Below are 15,409 nucleotides of genomic sequence, written 5' to 3' on the forward strand. Positions count from 1 at the left end.
TGAACAGGAGGCCAGCTCACTGACACTTGGGGGCTCACAGTTTTGGCTGGGCTCTGGAAAAGACTTCTTCTTGAGGAGGACACAGCAGGCACAGTCCCTCTCCTTTGCTAGCCACCAGGTTCAGCAACTGCAGTCCATGCCGGTGCAACCTTGCTTTGCCTTTTCCACAGTACAGCAGGGCAGTCCTTCATCCAATGCAGTTGAGATCTGAGTTCGGCGTGCCCTTCTTATGCTCAGAAAATGCCCTCAGGGCAGGGTGTGGCTAGTAGCCAATGAGCTAAAAGGTTCCCTCGATGCCTGATGACCACTTACTGTGAAGTGTGGCATCTGGGCGTCCCAGGATGCACTATTTTGCCCACTTGCTATATGGAAGGACTCATCTCCCAGCTTGTGGCACTCCCTAGCCCACCCAGAGGTGTGGCTACCAAGGGCGCTACACGCAACTGGTTTCATCTCTCCTGTTCCAAATGCCAACCTGTCTGCCTGAACAATCGATCAGCCCCTCTCCCAAATGTTATCCATTTGCCCTTCCAAGGCGGCTCCTCTTTTGAAGCTTACCTTTGGGGACAACATCTCTGTGGCTTCCTGCTGAAAGGAAGGGGCACCTTCTTTGAGAGCAGGCCCTAGTGTTTCCTTTCCTTGGAGTAGTTAGCATGTCTCCCCAGGAGGGCAGAAAGCGGTCTCAGTGACAGGACCCTGAGTGCAACCAGATGGGGCACAGGGAACTAAAGGTAACAAAGTGGCAACTTTGCTAAAATTGCACACTGCAACTTGTTACAATAATTTCACCCTGAGAAAAAAGTCAGGCTTAATGTAATGAGTTGTTTGATACCTTGGATGGCCAATTTAGTTGCACCGCTCCAGGGTCAGCATGTAACTCTGTACTCCCCAATTTGCCAACCAATCTTTTCTACAATAAGAATTTTTACTATCAGAACATGTACAATCATATGCTCTGCTTGTATGATATGTTGCAAACTTGATTGGCCTGCCATAGGTGTTCACATATACCAGTGGAATTCTGGCTTTGCCATTACTTCAAATGACAAAGTCAAGCTAGCAGTGTAAACTGCTCTTCCAGCCTCCAAATGGCGAGCTGGGAGTCTTGTTTCACATGTGTCACCCACAGGGTAGCACAACCAGTGGTGCAATCCTTGGGGGAGGGGGACCGTCTAACTTACATGCTCAGGGTACCATCATCTAGGGACTTACAGGTAACTCATCTTACCCAATTGAGTAAGAGCCAATTTAACATACCAATTTAAAGGCACAGGCACAGGCACTGAGGTCTGTGTAGCCTGCATCAGTGCACTCTCCGTTGAAAAACCAGCACATCAGTCCAAAAACTTGGGGGTGAACACGCAAAAAGAGGCATTTCCTTACAACTGTCTCCAGAATGCTACTTGATCTGATCCCAGGATTGTGAACTCAGGGAATGCTGGAGTTTCGAGTGTAAGAGGAACTGGTTCCCGAAGGCTCCGAAAATTGAGGTGGTCTGTCCGGAACCGGGTTCATAGGAGGAGAAGAGCTGCACGGAGGATCTACAGGCACCAGGTCAACATGCTCCAGTTCAGAAGACAAAGGTCCTGTGGCAGACGGAGAGCGACGAGGAGACCCACCTTAGGAACGCTTCTTCTCCTGTTTTCTTCTGGCTGATGAGGAAGAAGGAGAGTGGGAACAGTACCAGGAGAACTTTTGGGGTCGATGTAGTTCCTTTGCCCTGGCCATGAAGAGCTTGGCCTCTCTCTCCTTGATGGCCGTAGGGTGCAAACTGAGGCACAACGAGCAAGACTTTGAATCATGGTCCGATCCTAAGTCCTATAAACAGACTGCATGGACATGTACCCTGCACGACCCATACAGGGTTCAAACCCAGACTTCCTGTGGGAAGACATGGTACAGCAAGAAAGAATTGTGGGAAGAAATTCCTCAGCGAGTGAAGCTCTGGATCAGTGGCAAAGGTGTGGAAAAAAGGGAAGTGACATTTCAGCAGGGGAAGGAATGCTTCATGGCATCAGGTTGCGCACCTGACATCAATTCCAGCACCAACCAGGTCCAGCTCCTGCTAAGGTAACCTTGTTGTTTTTAAGTTTTCCAGATCCAGCCTGGGGTTTGTTTTACAGGTGAAGAATCTGCAAGTAGAAGTACCCATCAGAGGATAGTCCTTACAATAAATGGAAGGAAGAGGAGTGCAGAATGGTTGTGGGTTTGTTTAAAGCGGGATCTATAATTTGGCATTTCACTTTGATGAGACCAAGAGGCTTCGATATGCTCAAGTGAAACAGTCCTTCAGCCTCAGATTAATAAAAAAAAAAATCCAGTGGTGAAAAAATACCCTTTTGAGTCATTGATCCTGAAATGGGTGAAAAAAAGAACACATTTGTAAAATCCGTATATTACTAAAAAACTTGCTGCCAACAAGTGTGGTCACATTTGGGTATTTGGCAGAAAACACTGACCAGACTACAAGACAACGGGAGAGGCTGGGAACACATATACATAAAAGCTTGCACTGTGTGAGAAATGTATGAGATACTGTAAAATACCTTATAACCTTATAATTGGCATTCAGGTGTCAGGTCAGTTGTGGAGTATTGCAGTGGTTCACACAATACAGAAAAAAAGGAAGAGCCAGATAAGATTCATTACTGCACCCATTGCTTAATTTGTAAAACAATGTGTCAGGGCTCTCGTCACTACACTTGCACTACACATTGCACCTGCCATGCTGCCAATGACAGCAACCACACAACCCTTAACCAACACCCTCTTACAAGGGTGACAATTCAAACTATTCCAGGCCCCAAAACATATAAAAATGGCTTGGGCGACAGGTAATATATATATTTTTTTTTAATAAACATTTTATTGATATCTCACAGGTAACCAGGCTGAATCGACCAGAAGGATACCAAAGACATATTTTAAAACAATGCAATAAACAATAACTTAGAACAGGCACGCATAAGTCCCACATACCCAAAGGTAATAGTTATTTTTAATGTATATTGGATGACTAATTAACTACTGTTGTAGGCATCTCTAAATTAGCCAGATAGCATCACCTTGTGGAAGACTGTTACAAGCACTAGTGTTGACAATGAAGTGCCGGTGCTGATCACCTGAAACTACCTGCTCAAATAAAACACCGTTTGCACCTCCCATTTATGCCCAGCAAGGCAGAGCCACAATGATCTTAGTGTCAGATCATGACATTCGTTGACTGCTAAATGAAAGGAGTTGGCAGAGCCACTAATGATTTAGGGTCAGACGTACAACACAGTTTACCAGTCGCAAATGGCCCATAAAGACTTTTGCCACTGGTAAAACGTGTTTTTGTGAGTCTCTAACTTGTTACTGACCCCTATTTTTCTTTAACGATTTGGTATTAGGAAGGAGCAGGTAAAAGGGCATCCCTTCCTAATAGTGAGCCGCACTGGTATGTATGAATGTTTTCCAACCTGTAATGCAGTCGCAAAACATTCATAATTTACCAACTCTTTGAAGGAGGTGGTAACCCATTCGCAAACATGAAGGGATCCCCAAGTGGTCCCTTCACCTTAGTGAATGGGGGCACCAACATTTTTTCCAGAGCAGGCAGTGGTACCATGGACCACAGCCCACTCTACCCAAAAAAAATTTTTTTTTTTTAAAAACAACAAAAAACTCATTTTTTAAAAGCATCCTGTTATCCTTTAAGTAAAAGGGCCTGCATTTTAAAAAAAAATTAAAAAAAAAAAAATACGTTTTATTTAAAGAAGCACCTATGAGTGCCAGCCATTCCCAATGGGTCATAAAATCAGACCTGCCTCATAAATATTAATGAGGCAGGTCCTTTGCAACCCATTTGGGAATTGCAAACAGTGTCTTAGACATTGCTTCACATCAGTGCTTGCGACTCGCAATTTGCAAGAATCTCCCATTTGTTCGTCTGTTGGTGATTCATGCTTAGGAGATCCGCCAGCTGATTGTGTATTCCTGGAATGTACTCTGCTAAAAGATGAAAGCGATTGTGAATTGCCCATTTCCATATTGTCGGGCTAAAAGGGACAGTTGAGATGAATGTGTCCTGCCTTGTTTATTCAGGTAATACATGATCATCATATTGTCTGTTTTTATCAGAACAATCTTGTGTTTGAGAAGGGGTTGAAATGCTTTTAGGGCAAGGAACACAGCTAATAATTCTAAATGGTTTATGTGAAATTGTTTGTGTTTAGAATCCCATTCCCCTTGAACGGTAAGGTTGTCGAGATGAGCTCCCCAACCTATCATTGATGCGTCTGTTGTTATTGTGGTCTGAGGCACAGGGTCTTGAAACGACCGCCCCTTCATTAGGTTGCTGAGATTCCGCCATTGAAGGGACGTGTGCATTTGGCGGTCCATCAACACTAGATCTTGCAATTGACCTTGTGCCTGAGACCATTATTGTGAGAGGCATTGTTGTAAAGGTCTCATATTGAGTCTTGCATGTGGTACTATTGCTATGCAAGACGCCATCATTCCTAGAATCTTCATGATAAATCTTACAGTGTATTGTTGATTTGGCTGTATGTGTGCTATGAGATTTTGGAAAACCTGTACCCTTTGTGTATTTGGATATGCTAGGGTTTTTGTGTATTTAAAATAGCACCTAGGTAAGATTGTACTTGAGCTGTTTGAAGGGGATATTTTTGGTAATTTAGAGTGAACCCTAGTGTATGTAGGGTCTCTATTACGTACTGATTGTGTTGTTGGCATTGTGTAAAATTGCATGATTTTATTAGCCTATCGTCTAGATATGGAAAGACGTGAATGTGTTGCCTTCTTAAGTAGGCTGCCACTACTGCTAGACATTTTGTGAACACTCTTGGCGCTGTGCCAAATGGCAGAACTCTGAACTGATAATGTTTTCCTGCTATGACGAACATGAGGTATTTTCTGTGAGATGGATGGATGGGTGGGTATGTGGAAATACGCATCTTTGAGGTCTAAAGCAGTCAGGTAATCTTGTTTCTGTAGTAGTGGAATGACGTCCTGCAGAGTTACCATGTGAAAGTGTTCTGACGGGATGTATAGATTCAGAGACTTGAGGTATAGGATGTGCCTTAGGGTGCCATCATTTTTGGGAATAAGGAAGTATAGTGAGTATACTCCTGTTCCTTGTTGAGAATGTGGGAACAATTCTATTGCTTGCTTTAGCAGTAGCAATTGTACCTCTTGTTGTAATAGAACCTTGTGTTCTGGGGACAAATTATGGTAACGTGGGGGAATGTTTGGAGGGGTGGAGATCAATTCTAGGCAATAGCCATTGAGGATGATTGACAATACCCAGTGATTTGTGGTGAGATTTTGCCAATGGATGGGAATTTCTGTCGTCTTCCCCCACAGGAGATGCGTGGGGTTGAGGGATGGTAAATAAGTCACCGTTTGGATGGTGTAGTGGCTTGGATACTGTTGCTGCTCTTGTCCCTGCTTTGTCTGGGAGGTAGGGGCTTCAGAGGATTGTGCTTTGCATCCTCCCCTAAATTGTTGCCTGCGAAAGGAGCCTCTATACGGTGTTGAGTATAATGCGTCTATTGCTTTGGCAGTGTCTGAGTCTTTCCTCAGTTTCTCTAAGGTCATATCAACCTCAGGACCGAACAAATGTTTCTTGTCAAAAGGCATGTTGAGTACTGCCTATTGGATTTCTGGTTTGAAGCCAGAAGAACATAGCTATACGTGCCTTCTTCTAGAAATGGCAGTATTAATACTCCTGGCTGCTGTATCCGCAGCATCCAGGGCAGACCTTATCTGACTGTTGCAAATGGCCTGTCCCTCTTCTACAATCTGCTGTGCCCTCTTCTGATGCTCCTTTGGGAGGTGCTGCAGGAGTTCTTGCATCTCACCACAGTGGGCTCTATCGTATCTGGCTAGAAGTGCTTGCGAATTTGCAATTAGCCATTGGTTGGCCGCTTGTGTGGCCACTCTCTTGCCTGCAGCATAAAATTTTCCACTCTCCTTATCAGGGGGAGGACCATCCCCTGAGGACTGGCTATTAGCCCTCTTTATAGCCGCACTCACTACCACTAAATTTGGAGGAACTTGGTGTGTGATTTAGTCTGGGTCTGCAGGAGCAGGTTTGTATTTCTTGTCAATTCATGGAGTAATTACTCTAGTTTTGACTGGCTCATTAAAAATTTGGTCCGCATCTTTGACCATTCCAGGCAACATCAGAAGGCACTGATATCTAGAGTGAGTGGGGGACAGAGAGTTGAACAATAAATCCTCTTCTAAGGGTTCAGTGTGCAGAAGCACCCCATGATAAGCAGCTGCCCTGGAAACAACCTGCGATTATGCAGTAGTGTCCTCTGGTGGAGAAGGCTTGGAAGGGTATAAGTCAGGATCATTATCAAGAATAGGATCTGGGTCGTACAGATCCCAAGGGTCCACTGTATCCCCATGTGAGTATTGTGAATGCGTTACTGAAGGCAAAGGGGGTGGGCTAGTGGGTGGAAGTGAAAATGAAAGCTGTGGTGAATGAGGAGAAGTAGGGGCAGGTACTGGCTTCTCCTTTTGCTTATACGTTTTTGCTTGTGGTTGAACAGTGTCTAATTCTCCCTGAAAAGCCAGCTTTCTTTTGGTTTTCAAAGGAGGTGCAGTAACAATTCTGCCAGTCTCTTTGTGGATGTGGGTTCTGGATTGTCTTTTACCCATAATCTCCAGGATGGGCTAAATCGCAGTGTCCTCATCAGAAGGTCTGTAAGATTCCTGCATTGGTTTCGAACTCTGTTTGTGACAGCTCAAAAGTCCCTGTTCTGTGTAAGAAGATTTTTTGGGTTCTGAAGTTTGGAGTTTTTTCGGTCCCGAAATTGGAGTCTGTTGTTTTGGCTCCAGAGTGAGGACGCTTACTCGAGTCCGAGGCAGAACTCTTTACAGATTTACTCGACTCAGATGTCGATGGAGAAGTGGCCTTTTTCAGCGCTGAACCCGAAGGTCGGTCAACGACAGTCTTTTTTCAGGTTGAACCATGGCCTTCTGGAAGTGGTGTACTCAAGGCCTTGGATGTTTTTTTGTATACGGGCGTGGGGGCAGACGTACTCACGTGCTGGCCAGCAGTGATAGGCCCATCTTCTTCCGATTCTTGCTCGGAGTCGGTGTCTCGGATGGAGACCGTTGTCTGCACCTGTTCTTCCATGACGTCGATATGTTCTGTACTTTTCGACGCCATCTCTAAACTTCTGGCTCTCCAATCACACAAGGTCTTCTTGGATCCAAACGAATGACAGGCCTCACAATCCTCTTCTCGGTGGTCCGGAGAAAGACAGATTACAAGCCAGGTGTTGGTCTGTATAAGGAAACTTTGCGTGGCACCAAGGGCAGAATCGAAATAGAGTCCGATCCATCAGGCTTCCATGCAGTAGGCCCAAACAGGCCAGAGTCAGGCGCCTGCGCCCAGAAAGGCAAAATCTAGATTCCGATGGTACTATCAGTTCGAGGCTAGATGGAAAACGCGATCGAAACAATACCGATGATTAAATAAGTTTTCTAAAGTTTACGATTCAAAATCTTGGAGCGAGAGGAAACCCGACTGAACTTGACAGTGGAAAGAAAACAATCTAACAATGAGTCGATATCCATGTGCAGTGTAACCAAGAGGAGGAGTCACTCGATCCCGTGACTCCGAAAAAACTTCTTTGAAGAAAAACAAATTGTAACACTCTGAGCCCAACACTAGATGTCAGAAGAGTTACATGGAAAATGTCACTTACCCAGTGTACATCTGTTCGTGGCATGTTCCGCTGCAGATTCACATGCTATGCATAGTCTGCCATCTAGTGTTGGGCTCAGAGTGTTACAAGTTGTTTTTCCTCGAAGAAGTGTTTTTCGAGTCACGGGATCAAGTGACTCCTCTTCGGCTCAATTGCGCATGGGCATCAACTCCATGTTAGATTGTTTTCTCGCAGAGGGTAAGGTAGGAGTGATTAGAGTATAAAGAAAAGAGATGTTCATGCAAATGGAATATATACATATATATATATATACACACACGTACAAGAGAATGTTGAACTTAAACGGCTACAGGCTCCCGGGGAGGTGGGAGGGTGCATGTGAATCTGCACCGGAACATGCCACGAACAAATGTACACTGGGTAAGTGACATTTTCCGTTTAATGGCATGTGTAGCTGCAGATACACATGCTATGCATAGAGTACAAAGCAGTTATACCTCCCATAAAAGCGGTGGTTAGCCTGTAGGAGTTGAAGTTGTTTGAAATAATGTTCTTAGTACAGCTTGGCCTACTGTGGCTTGCTGCATTGCTAACACATCTACACAGTAATCCTTGGTAAATGTATGTGGTGTTGACCAAGTGGCTGCATTACAAATTTCAGCCATTGGTATATTTCCTAAGAAAGCCATTGTAGCCCCCTTTTTCCTTGTGGAATGTGCTTTAGGTGTAACTAAGAGCTGCCTTTTAGCTTTAAGGTAACATGTTTGGATGCATTTTACTATCCATCTTGCTAAACCTAGTTTTGAAATGGGGTTACCAGTATGTGGTTTTTGGAACACCACAAATAACTGTTTAGATTTTCTAAATGATTTTGTTCTATCTATGTAATACATTAAGGCTCTTTTATTATCTAATGTATACAGAATCTGGCTGTGAGAAGAAGACTGGCAGTTCCACTGTTTGATTGATATGAAACGGTGATTCAACCTTTGGGAGAAATTTAGGGTTAGTTCGAAGTACGACTTTATGTTTGTGTACTTGTATGAACGGTTCTTGAATTGTGAAAGCTTGGATTTCACTAACTCTTCGCAATTAAGTAATTGCGACTAGGAAGGCAACTTTCCATGTATTTTGAATGCATAGGTTCAAATGGCGGGCCCATAAGTTGTGTGAGCACTACGTTTAGATTCCACGAAGGCACTGGAGGCATTCTGTGTGGGATGATGCGTTTTAACCCTTCCATGAAGGTTTTGATAAGAGGAACTCTAAATAAAGAGCTGTGTTGTATATTTTGCAAGTACACAGAGATTGCAGTGAGATGTATTTTTATGGATGAAAAAGCTAAGTTTGTATGTTATTTGCTTTATTTGCAAAAAGCAATGTCTTGTATTGATGCTGAAAGAGGGGTAATTTGTTTAGATTGACAGTAATACACAAATCTTTTCCATGTCTTGGCATAGCACTGCCTGGTAGTGGGTTTTCGTGCTTGTTTAATTACCTCCATACATTCAGTTGGTAGTTGTAGATACCCAAATTATATGACTTCAGGAGCCAAATCGCTAGATTGAGTATGTTGGGATTTGGATGCCTGATCTGCTGTTTGTTTCGTGTTAACAGATCTGGTCTGTTTGGGAGTTTGATATGTGGTATTACTGACAGGTCTAATTGTGTTGTGTACCAGGGCTGACGTGCCCACATTGGCGCTATGAGTATGAGATTGAGCTTGTTGTGACGCAGTTTGTTGACTAGAAATGGAATGAGAGGGGGAAAAGTGTAAGCAAATATCCCAGACCAATTCATCCGTGGAGTATTGCCCTTGGATAGGGAATGTGGGTACCTCAATGCAAAGTTTTGGCATTTTGCGTTTTCGCTGGTGGCGAATAGATCTATGTCTGGTGTTCCCCAATGTTGAAAATATAGTTGAAGCACTTGAGGTGAATCTCCCACTCGTGTGTTTGTTGTTGATCTCTGCTGAGAACATCTGTCAATTGGTTGGGTATCCCTGGAATGTATTGTGCTACCAGGTGAATTTTGTTGTGGATTGCCCATTGCCAAATTTTTTGGGCTAGGAGGGAGAGTTGGGATGAATGGGTCCCTCCTTGTTTGTTTAGGTAATACATTGTTGTCATGTTGTCTGTTTTGATAAAGATATTCTTGTGAGTGAGAAGCGGCTGAAAAGCTTTGAGTGCTAGGAATACAGCTAGCAACGCTAAGTTATTTATGTGTAACTGATTGTGTTTGGCGTCCCATTGTCCTTGAATGTTGCGATTATTGAGGTGTCCCCACCCCCCCAGCCAATCGATGATGCATCTGTTGTAAGTATGGTCTGAGGTACGGGGTCTTGAAATGGCTGCCCTTTGTTTAGGTTTGTGGAACTCCAATACTGAAGGGACATGCATGTTTGGCGGTCTATCAACGCTAGATTGTGAAGTTGACCCTGTGCCTGTGACCACTGCTGTGCAAGTCACTGTTGTAAAGGCCGCATGTTTAGTCTTGCATGTGGGACAATGGCGATACCGGATGCCATCATGCCCAATAGTTTCATGACGCATTTGACAGTGTGCTGTTGGGCTGGCTGTATTTGTGGCAATATATTGCGAAATGCTTGTATTCTTTGTGGACTCAGGCTTGCAAGCGCTGTTTGTATATTTAGTGTTGCCCCTAAATACTGTTGAATTTGTGCAGGTTGTAGGTGTGATTTTTGGTAGTTTAAGGAGAACCCTAGGTTGTGTAGGGTTTGTATTACATAATGGTATGGTTTTGACACTGTGTTTGACTGTTGGATTTTATTAGCCAATCGTCCAGATATGGGAAGACATGAATGTGTTGCCTTCTTAAGTAGGCTGCAACTACCACCAGGCATTTTGTGAATTCTCTGGGAGCTGTTGTTATTCCGACGGGTAACACTGAACTGATAATGCTTTCCTTGAATCACAAACCTGAGATATTTCCTGTGCGCTAGATGGATGGGTATGTGAAAATACACATCTTTGAGGTCTAATGTTGCCATGAAATCGTACTGTTGAAGTAGTGGGACAACATCCTGTAGTGTTACCATGTGAAAGTGTTTTGACAGGATGTAAAGATTGAGGGTTCTGAGATCTATTATTGACCTTAAGGTTCCGTCCTTTTTGGGAATTAGGAAATACAGTGAGTAAACTCCTGTTCCTAGTTGATTTTGCGGCATTGGCTCTATTGCATGTTTGAGTAATAGAGATTTTACTTCCTCTTGCAACAGGGCAATAGGTTGCGTGGTTTTGGTGGAATATTTGGTGGAGTTTGTGCCAATTCTATGTAATAGCCATTACGGATAATTGATAATACCCAGCTGTCTGTGGTAATGGGTAGCCAATTGTTGTGGAACCTTTGCAGTCTTTCCCCCACAGGTGAGGTGTGAATTGGGAAGGGATGGATCAAGTCACTGCTTTGCCTGGTGTGAGGCTTGTTTTGCTGACTGATATTTTCCCCTGCCTCTGGGGTACTGGCCTCTGTAAGTGCTTTTGAAACCACCCGTTTGATATTCAGGTTGGTAGGCCGACTTTGTTTGTGAGGTGGATGCCTCAGGTGTTTGGGTTCTAAATCCACCTCTGTATTAGGGCTTACGAAAGGATGCCCTGTATTGTATAGTATACAAAGCACCCATGGCTTTAGGTGTGTCAGAATCCTTTTTAATTTTTTCAATAGCCGTGTCCATCTCTGGGCCAAAAAGCTGTTTTTGGTTAAACAGCATATTGAGGACAGCCTGTTGTATTTCAGGCTTAAATCCTGAAGACCTAAGCCATGCGTGTCTTTTTATGGCGACAGCAGTGTTGATGGTTCTAGCTGCTGTATCTGCAGAGTCTAGGGCTGGGCTGATCTGATCTGATTGTGATAGCTAGCCCTTCCTCAACTATTTGTTGTGCCCTTTTCTGTTCCTTGGGGAGATGTTGTATTATGTCTTTCATCTCATCCCAGTGGGCCCTATCGTATCTAGCCAACAATGCCTGAGAGTTGGCTATCCTCCACTAGTTGGCTGCCTGAGATACCACCCTTTTGCCTGCAGCATCAAACTTTCCACTCTCCTTGTCTGGTGGGGGTGTAGCCCCTGATGACTGCGAGATTGCTTTTTTTCTGGCTGCGTTTACCACTACAGAGTCCGGAGGCAATTCTGTGATAAAGGCAGGATCAGAGGGAGGTGGCTTATATTTTTTCTACACCCTAGGAGTAATTATTCTAGTCTTAACTGGCTTCCTGAATATTTGGTCAGCATGCTTTAACATGCCGGGGAGCATGGGAAGCGACTGATATTTTGCATGTGTAGAGGAGAGTGTATCAAAAAGGAAGTCATCCTCAAACAGCTCAGTGTGCATGGCGACATTGTGATAGGATGCCGCTCCAGCTATGACCTGAGTGTAGCCCATACTATCCTCTGGTGGTGATGGCTTACAGGGATAGCAGTCTGGGTTGTTATCTGGAATGGGATCGGGATCATAAAGATCCCATGGATCCACATTGTCCTGCTGTGAATCAAATGAATGTGCTGGTGATTGCACAGGTGTGGGACTAGTAGGGGGAGAGATAAGCAAATGCGGAGAGTGAGGTGGAGACTGAGGAGGAGAAAATTGAGGAGGTGGAGGTTTCTCTTTGGTTTTCGGCACTTTAGCTGGTGGCTGAGCAGTGTCCAATTCTTCTTGAAAGGCTAATTTCCTCTTAGGCTTTAGAGGAGGTGCTGTTATAAATCTGCCAGTGTCCTTGTGGATGTGAATCCTGGCTTGCCGTTCATCTATTGCCTCCATTTGTGAGTGTTCCTCAGTCAGTTTATGGCTTTCTTTCAGTGCTCGTGAAAGTCCATGTTCCTCCGTATAAATTGGCTTTTTCGGCGCCGAAGATGGTTTCTTCGGAAAGACTTGGGGTGGATGATGGCCTCAGCTCCAAAAATGGCTTGGGTGGCGTGGCCTTTTTTGGTGACCAAGTTGTGGGTTGGTCACCGAAGGTCTTTTTACAGGTCGAGCCATGGCCTTCCGGCAGTGGCGTTCCCAAGGTCTTATGTTTGGGCTTGGCTGGGACAGGGGCAGGCGTACTCACGTGCTGTCCTGCCGTGACCGGTCTGTCCTCCTCAGACTCCTGCTCGGAGTCGGACCCTCGAACGGAGACAGCCCTCTGCATGATCTCTTCCTCTTCGACGTCAAGACGTTCAATGCTCTTGGATGCCATCTCCAGTCTCCAGGCTCTTCGGTCTCTGAGCGTTTTCTTGGAACGGAAGGATGTGCAGGCCTCGCAATTTTCTTCCCGGTGGTCTGGGGAAAGGCAGAGATTACAGATGAGATGTTGGTCTGTGTAGGGAAATTTTGCGTGGCACCGAGGACAAAAGCAGAATGGGGTCTGGTCCATGAGGCTTCCACGCGTTCGGCCCGACCAGGCCAGAGTTGGGCATTCGTGCCCCTAAGGGCAAGTAGAGATGTTTAACCCGACTGTACCGAAGAGTCAATAGAGGATGGTAAGCGATCGAAACAATACAGATGAGAATTAGAGAGTTTTTAAGCTTTTCCGACTCGAACTATCGGAGCGAAAGGAAACACGTGCGAACCCGATGGCAGAAAGAAAACAATCTAACATGGAGTCGAAGCCCATGGGCAATGGAGCCGAAAAGGAGGAGTCACTCGATCCCGTGACTCGAATACACTTCTTCAAAGAAAAACAACTTGTAACACTCCGAGCCCAACACTAGACGGCAGACTATGCATAGCATGTGTATCTGCAGCTACACATGCCATCGAACATATTATATATATACATGGAAAATATCACTTACCCAGTGTACATCTGTTTGTGGCATGAGGCGCTGCAGATTCACATGCTGTGCATTATCCTGCCATCTAGTGTTGGGCTTGGAGTGTACAAGTTGTTTTTCTTCGAAGAAGTCTTTTCGAGTCACGGGACCGAGTGACTCCTCCCTTTCGGCTCCATTGCGCATGGGCGTCGACTCCATCTTAGATTGTTTTCCCCGCAAAGGGTGAGGTAGGAGTTGTGAGTATACTAGAGGTGCCCATGCAATGGAGTAGTAATGTATGTACATAGTGTGTATTAAAATTATATTTATTTACATATTTACAATTTTCATGCAACTAAAAACGGCTACAGGCTCCCGGGGAGGGCGCATGTGAATCTGCAGCGTCTCATGCCACAAACAGATGTACACTGGGTAAGTGATATTTTCTGGAGTTGAAGTTGTCTGAAATAATGTTCTTAATACAGCCTGTCCTACTGTGGCTTGTTGTATTGCTAACACGTCTACACAGTAATGCTTAGTAAATAAATGTATGAGGCGTAGACCAGGTGGCTGCCTTACAAATTTATGTAATTGGTATATTTCCAAGAAAAGCCATTGTGGCGCCCTTTTTTCTAGTGGAATGTGCTCTGGGTGTAATGGGTAATTCTCTTTTTGCTTTAAGGTAACAGGTTTGAATGCATTTAACTATCCATCTGGCAATGCCTTGTTTGGATATAGGGTTACCTGCATGAGGTTTTTGGAAAGCTACAATTGTTTTGTTTTACAAAATTGTTTCATTCTGTCAATGTAATACATTAGTGCTCTCCTTATGTCTAATGTATGCAAGGCCTTTTCAGCTACTGAGTCTGGTTGTGGAAAGAAGACTGGGAGTTCCACAGTTTGGTTTAGATGGAATGGTGATATGACCTTTGGTAAGAATTTTGGATTTGTACGGAGAACCACTTTATGTTTATGTATTTGTATAAAGGGTTCTTGAATTGTAAATGCTTGTATTTCACTCACTCTTCTAAGTGATGTAATAGCTATTAGAAAGGCTACTTTCCAAGTCAGATATTGGATTTGACAAGAATGCATGGGTTCGAATGGTGGGCCCATGAGTCGTGTTAATACAATATTAAGGTTCCACAAAGGTACTGGTGGCGTCCTTGGGGGGTATGATTCTTTTTAGTCCTTCCATAAATGCTTTAATGTCTTGGATTCTAAAAAGTGATGTTGTATGTGTAATCTGCAGATAGGCAGATATTGCAGTGAGATGGATTTTAATGGAAGAGAATGCTAGATTAGACTTTTGTAAGTGTAATAAATAGCTTACAATGTCCTTTGTGGAGGCATGTAGTGGTTGAATTTGATTACTGTGACAGTAGCAAACTAATCTTTTCCATTTGTTTGCGTAACAATGTCTTGTTGTAGGTTTTCTCGCTTGTTTAATGACCTCCATACACTCTTGTGGAAGATTTAAATGTCCGAATTCTAAGACTTCAGGAGCCAGATTGCTAGATTGAGCGATGCTGGATTCGGGTGTCTGATCTGTTGTTTGTGTTGTGTTAACAGATCTGGTCTGTTTGGTAGTTTGATGCAGGGTACTACTGATAAGTCCAACAGTGTTGTGTACCACGGTTGGCGAGCCCAGGTTGGTGCTATGAGTATTAGTTTGAGTTTGTTTTAACTTAGTTTGTTGACCAGATAAGGAATGAGTGGGAGAGGGGAGGGTGGGGGGGGGAAAGCGTAGGCGTAAGCAAATATCTCTGACCAGCTGATCCATGGAGCATTGCCCTTGGACTGAGGGTGTGGGTACCTGGACGCAAAGTTTTGGCATTTTGCGTTTTCTTTTGTTGCAAATAGGTCTATGTTTGGTGTTCCCCAGCGGTGGAAGTGATCCTGTAGGATCTGGGGATGTACTTCCCATTTGTGAGTTTGCTGGTGATCTCGACTGAGATTGTCGGCTAACTGA

This window comes from Pleurodeles waltl, chromosome 9 (assembly GCF_031143425.1).
Source record: "Pleurodeles waltl isolate 20211129_DDA chromosome 9, aPleWal1.hap1.20221129, whole genome shotgun sequence".
Classification (NCBI taxonomy): Eukaryota; Metazoa; Chordata; class Amphibia; order Caudata; family Salamandridae; genus Pleurodeles; species Pleurodeles waltl.